This window comes from Enhydra lutris, unplaced genomic scaffold (assembly GCF_002288905.1).
Source record: "Enhydra lutris kenyoni isolate GAN:26980312 unplaced genomic scaffold, ASM228890v2 scaffoldscaffold3, whole genome shotgun sequence".
Classification (NCBI taxonomy): domain Eukaryota; kingdom Metazoa; phylum Chordata; class Mammalia; order Carnivora; family Mustelidae; genus Enhydra; species Enhydra lutris.
The window spans coordinates 75194723-75201512 of NW_019154087.1; positions in this window are offsets into that span (position 1 = coordinate 75194723).

Consider the following 6790-nt stretch of genomic DNA (forward strand, 5'->3'; position numbering starts at 1 on the left):
AACGGTAACAGCACACACGCCGAGAAAATCAGCAAGTATCAGGGTGTAAGTGACTGGTGTTGCTGAAACTCGGGGTGGGGGGTGGGGGGGGGAATCCACACGGAACTTGATTCCTCGGTTTTTCCAGCAGAGGGCACTTTAGGGTTTCTGTGACACACACGCGTCTCCATGACAAAAATGAAAAAATCTTTTGTTTCCAGAAGAACTTCACAGGTTTGTTATCTCAGAACTCTGTGAGGTTCCAGCAAGGTGATAGGAGGTGGGAAGGCTGCAGGGAAGACAGGGTGTTGGGAAGAGCCAGGATCAGGATGCATTTCTAGCTTTGTACCAACTGGGTGGTGACCTTGGCCAGCCACTTCAGCTTCTGGACCTGCTTCGTTATTTGCACTAGGGAAAGACCGTGTTCTGATCGCCAGAACCCTCTGACCTGACCGCATGGGATGCATATCACCTCAGCAGCTTGGGGTCGGTATAAGGCCCCTTTTATATTTTGGAAGATTTAATTCTGAGCCCCATTTCATCATGGCAAGTCTGTGTCTTTCCTCTCCGTTCTTTCCTGAGACTCATCCCTCTCTGAGGCTGCCCCTGGCTTTCTGCTTTGCCCCTTGAAGTGGAGACTGTCTTCTCCTCTAAGGTCTGGGCTCCCAGCGTTCCCGTCCACAAAGGTCTGGTAGCTCTGCACGTCTGTGATTGAGGACATCCAGCCTTCCCCCTGAAGGAGTCAGACATTCGGCTCTAGAGGAACTTCAGAGAGGCTTCAGTACTTCAGAATCTGCAAAGGCATCAAGACCCCTTTCTTTGGAATGCTTCTAGACCCTGACACAATTTGTCCACTCCTCTCCAGCAGTCACAGCGGGAGCTGGGGAGGATGGTCTTTGTCGGTGTCAGGAGTCCTGGCTCACCCTCCCCGAGAGGAGTGCTTACTGACTTGCCTTTCATCTACTTCCTGAAAGGGACCACTCAGGAGGTTTTTCTAAGGGAGACTCACTGTCTCCTCTGCTAGAAAAAGAAGTAGCTGGAAACTTCTGACAGAAACTTGCTCTTAGAAAATCTAGTTCCACCTCCTGGGGCACTTTGTGACATTTTTATGATGGTTTGTTCCATCTTGTCTTTCCTTAGAATTAGTAGAATCAACCCAACTTTAGGCTGGGGTTGGGGGGTTGGTCAGCAGATGACATTTTGTGTTCCTCTGTCTCCTGCAGGAGCAGTGGGGACTTCCTCCCTCCCTGTGGCCAGCCCCCAGGCTCTCCATGATTGCCAGGTGCCCCTCCCTCTGGTCCTTTCAGTAGGGCCCTGGGGGAGCTGTACAGGAGGTGGCCTGCCAAAGGCCTGGCAGAGAGGAAGAGCAGGCACTGAGATCAGCTGCTCTGCTCCAGCTGGGGTGTGGACGCCAACAGGCTGTGGGGTGCCTGGCAATTCCTCTGGCTGCTGGGCCTTGGATCCACGCCTGTCCCCCAGGACTCCATCTCAGAAACCATGATTTCTGGGCCCTGTTCTAAGACTTGCCCAGGACTTTATTAAAAAGGTGGGGGACTCAGCACAGGAAGGGGACGTCATTCCATGTTCTTGGACTTGGTGTCAACGCTACAATTTAGAAAATTGTCTTTTGCTTCTTCTTGTGCCTTCTCTCTGGCCTTATCCCCCTTTCCTCTCTCCCTTCCTCTATATCCTTCCTCTCCCACCCTCTGTTTTCTGCTCTGTGGCCAAGGGGTGCAGAGCCCAGAACTAAGGGGAAGGAAAGCTGTATCCCTTACCCAAGGACTCAAGTGCAGCGAGCAGCTGCTGGTGTCCACAGAGGGACATACCTGTGTGTCCTCTCAGGAGAAAAGCACTGATCCCTGAGTTGCGTGTGGCCCAGCCTAGCACTGTGCAGCTGGCTCAGATCCAGGACCAGTGTCTGCAGGCTAAGGCCCACATGTTTGATGCTGTGCTCTATCCAGAAGAAGTTTTGTGCCTAACTTTCCCCCCGCCCGACAGATTCACACTTCACAGCATCCATTACTGGACCCAAGCATTATGCACATTTAAAACATACTGAAGATAGAAAGAGATGAAAAATATTCATAGGAGTTCACCTCCTTTCTTCTTGCCCCCTATGGCACCATCCTGCACACTCCTGGTGTCTGTCCCACACCTTCGAGTCTGCCGGCCAAGTTGTCCTCAGGGCTACAGGCCCATGGGGTCCCAGGTGGCTCAGGGTGAGGTGGGGAAGGATGGTGGGCATGGTCATTCATCTCCTGGTCCTGAACATTCCAGTTCTCCTCTGCCCTGGCACACGGTAAGCTTTTCCTTCCTCCTCCACCCAAGGATTGGTGGGGCCATGGGACTTGTTCCAGCCAAAGAAATGTGAGCAGAAGTGATCAGAATCACTTCCAGGTGCAAGCTGCTAGAGCCGGGGCTAGAGGAAGAGGGAGATAAAGAGGAACAGCAGTGACTTCGTCTGTAAGAGCTGTACCGAGTCCTCCCGACTTGTGGTCTCAGTAACAGCCATATGCGGTCTCACTGTGCTGGAGGCAGCAAGTTTGGGACTGAGGTGTCCGCCAGGGTGGGTTCTCCCGAGTCCTCTCTCCTCAGCCTGCAGACGGCCACCTTCTCCCCGTGTCCTCACACAGTCTTGCCTCTGCGTGTGTCTGTGTCCCGATGTCCTCTTCCCCTAAGGACACCAGTCCCAGGCTTGTGACCTCACTTTACCTAAATGACCACTTTCGAGGCTCTATCTCTAAATATAGTCATGTTCTGAGCTACAGGGCACTGGGACTTCAACATTTGAATTTTGAGGGAACACAGCCCAGCCCATGACCCCGCACGAGGCTGTTATTTCCTGGTGGAGGGCATCTGCCAAGCCTGCTGAAGTCCAGCACATCACTCCCTAGCCATCACTTTCCAGACCTTCCAATGATTCTGTAGCCCCCAGTTCCCCGTGTCAGATCCTTCCCCTCCTGGAATGCTGGCTGCCACTTCTGCTTTCCCGCCCCAGCTCTGTCTGGTACAGATGGGACAGGGCGAAGAGTGTTTTTTTGGCCCCCGGCCCATGTCCCTTGAACCATGGCAACCCCTTCCAGATGAGGCTCACTGTGCAACAGGTGGAACCCTGCGGTGCCTGGGCCAGCAGCGGGGAGGCAAGGCCCCCCGGGGTGGGGGAGATGAGGAGGATGGCTCATCATTCCCTCACTCAGGTTGACCTTGGGACCCCAGATGCCCTCTAGCGAGTCATCCTTTCTTAGCATTTCAGCCATCCCTGCGTGGAGAAGTGGGTAGGCAGGGTAACAATGGGGGTCGGCTCTCTGTTCGGTGAAATGGTTTAGGAAACACTAGGGGCGGGGAAGCTGGCACAGGGAGCACACTGCCGGTGCCATCCCTGCTGGTTGGGGAAATATCCACACTGAACTTGGCACCCTGTGGTGGTAAGGAGGGGGACCCTGCTTGCCAGAGCCCTCAAACGTTTGCAGTTTTCCTTTCCTGAAGCTACTTCCTTTGGAGACTACCTTGCTCTCTCTGTCACTGTTGGCTTTGAGCCAGTAAACAGGGTGTTTGAAAAGAGTCAGGTCTGAAAACTTGCAGTGAGATGGGCCCATTCCCTGAAGAGAGAGCCCGCTGTTGTGATAGGCTGCGACAGGACCCCTGTCAGCTGTCAGCTGTCAGCTGTAGGGCCCTACCTACCCCTCCCCCAAGCCTTCCTCCCCAGCTGCCCGGGTCACAGACTCCCACCTTTGCCATGGAGAGTCAGGAGCGGGGACAGCCTTCTGCTCCTGCTAAGAAGCCAAAGGGAATGCTGTCAACAGAGTTCAAAACCCTTTCTAAATAAGTTAGATAAGATCTGCAGGGGGGTTTGGAAGCCACCATGGTGGTGATCGTAGTGACCTATGTCATCAGTCCTGGAGGGATACCCTCAGCTGGGGCTGCTGGGCAGCTAGTGTAGCGTCAGGCTGTGCCCCTGAATAGAGCATCCACACCAGCCCTAGAAGGTCACTTCTGCTCCTCCCACAGACCCTCCATTTGGTCTCCAGACCTCTAGATGCCGGAGTCTCAGGAGGTGGTACTTAGAGCCTTTCTCTTAGGTCCTCTCTCTCTTCCTTGAGGACTTATACAGGCATGGTGCTTTTAATATCATCCAAATACCCAAATCTAGACTCCCAAATTTGTGTTTCCAACAATGACCTTTTCCTGAAATCCAGGTCCCTATAGCCAACCACTCACTCACTCCCCACTGGGATGTACATTTAAATGTACCACACTTGAGACACAACTACTGGTCTTGTCCCTCTGCTCCAATCATGCTCCCCTCAAGGCATCTTCGTCTCAGTAAATGGTAGCCTCTCCATCCAGCTGCCGGCCAGCAGGTGGTTCTCCATTCCTCTGTTTCCTTCACACTCCATAGACAAGCTGTTGGCCTCACCTCCAAATTATGTCCCAAAGCATGGCCAAAGTCAATCTCAAACTCATCCTCCCTGCCTCTCTCCCTCCCTCCCTCCTCCCTCTCTTCCTTTCTCCCTCCTTCCTCCCTCTCTCTCTTCCTCCTCCCTCTCTCTTTTTCTTTCTCTGTGTGCTGTAATAGGAACGAGGTAAAAGAAAAGAAATTTCTCCCCCTTATGTAGTATCTCCTTTTGAGATATTTTTATTCACTTCTTCTAACAGCAATATAGAAACACAGAATCATAAAAAATAAGATTATAAATTGTCCATCAATTACGTAATAGCACTTGGTATTGCTACAGGGAGGAGACCCGGGGTTGGAGCAGGCCCTCTCAAGCCTCCCAGGCTCTCCAGGCCTCTGTGATCTCTGCCAAGTCCATGAAGGCATCACGCACTGCCGGGCACGGCGGTGTCAGTGGAGACCTTGTGGTTTACACCCAGGGTCCTTGGGGATGACAGAGATGGGTAGATGATGATTAAACTGCAAACATTGTGTACATGTGGCACACCAGAAGGTGGTCCCAGGATGCTGGCGATGCAGGTGAGGTTACAGGTGACGCACAGACATCACTTGAGCCCCATAAGGCAGGGAATTCACAACACTGAACCGACCTGCCGAGATATTTGTGTTCCCTGGCGGAATAAGGGGCTAACGGACACGGGGGGATGGATGAGTAAGGAGACGCACCCAGTCCATCCTCCTCCACTCTCATCTCTGGTCCCCTCCCCTTTCTCCTCCGTCCTCATCCCCAAATTAAATTCTCTTGGGGTGAACAAAGCAAAAGAGCTGAGACATCTAACCTATTCCAAAAAGTGTGCCTTGATCTCCGTTTCTTCTCAGAGAACAAAGAAAGGAAGGGGACATTAGGCGAGCTGAACAACTAAATGCCCAGTTGATGCCAATTCAGTTGGACCGACCAAATCAACGAAATCAGCTTCCGTTGAATCCAATTTTTTCAATTACTGTGATGACTGATTTCTAGAAAGTGAAAAAAAAAAAAACCAGTTTGGCATTATTTTCAGAAGATGGGATGGGCTTTCCTGCGTGGGTGTGAGTGCGTGTGCCTGTGTGCCTCCCCGGAGCGGGTGGCGGGTGCGGGCCTGCCCGCTCCCCTGCCGTCCCAAGGACGCATCTCAGAGAAGCCTGGCAGGAATGTCTCGGTGGGACTGGGCAATGCTAGTACATTATCCCTGAGAAGAGACGGCTTGGGGTGGAGAAAATCCCCCTCCCTTCCTGCCTGTGGGGGAGCAGGTCTAAAGGGTCGGGCATTCCACCAAGAGGTCTCCTCTGTGGACCAGTCCTCTGGGCCTCACACTTCAGTCACTGCTCAGAGTCAGGCAGAAAACACATCTTAGCTATGTTGCTCTACCTTCTGCAAAGGAAGCATAACGCTTCTGGCTCTTTGACGTCACCAGAAAGAGAACAAGTTCTTTTCTAACTAGGGACCACTCGTTCATATCCTCCCACTGCCAGCCCACCAAAGAAGAACAACCTTCCCAATGTGGGTCAGAGCGTGTGTGTGTGTGTGTGTGTGTGTGTGTGTGTGTGTGTGAGGTGTGCATGGGCCCAGAGAGACTCTACGGGAAGATGAAACATGAAAGAACATCAGGACACCTTACTTCGACTATGGAAGTGTGATGGGTAACATGTGTTCTGTGGGTCCACTTTCCAGGCATTGCTCTAAGTTGGACCCAAATATTCAGGACTACAAAGTGAGAGGTACGCTTGGGGGCTGCACGAGGTGGAGCGTAGAGGGCTTGGCAGTTGGTGGGTTTGGCAAAGCATTAGGACCATCTTTGGGGTTTAAGTTCCTTGATATTTGATCTGTCTTGACATTCTCAATAATGATTTAATCTGTTGGCTGTCTGTAGCCACTAAGGAGTCGCATAATCTGAGGGAAGTCATCCTCTTTCCCTGGCTTCACTTTACTCCTTCATGCACAAGGAGGCTTGAACCAAGTGACGTCAAAAGCCACCCCCCGCTGGCAGGAGAACCCGTACCAGGTGGCGTTCTATGAGGCTAACTTTCCTCCCTGTTGAGGCCTCGGTCCTCGCCTTCCTCATCCTCATGCTTGTCGTCAGGGAGAACCTTTCAAGTCAAATCCTGAACTACTTCACTTGACCTACCCAACTGGTGTCGACACGTGAACAAAAATCAAACAGCTCTGAACACGTTAGCAACAGATTAGTAACAGTCTGATTCAATTAAAATTAGTGGTTTAAATCAGGCACAGAATGTCAGAGGCGGCTCAGGGTGAGCTCCTGTGCTTCCTCAAGTTGTTCTGGGGAGGGCAGGAAGGGGACAAAGGTGACGCCACCAGGAGAATTCGGTGCTGGGAAATCCACTGACAGACTTGCCTGGTTCACTTGGGCACTC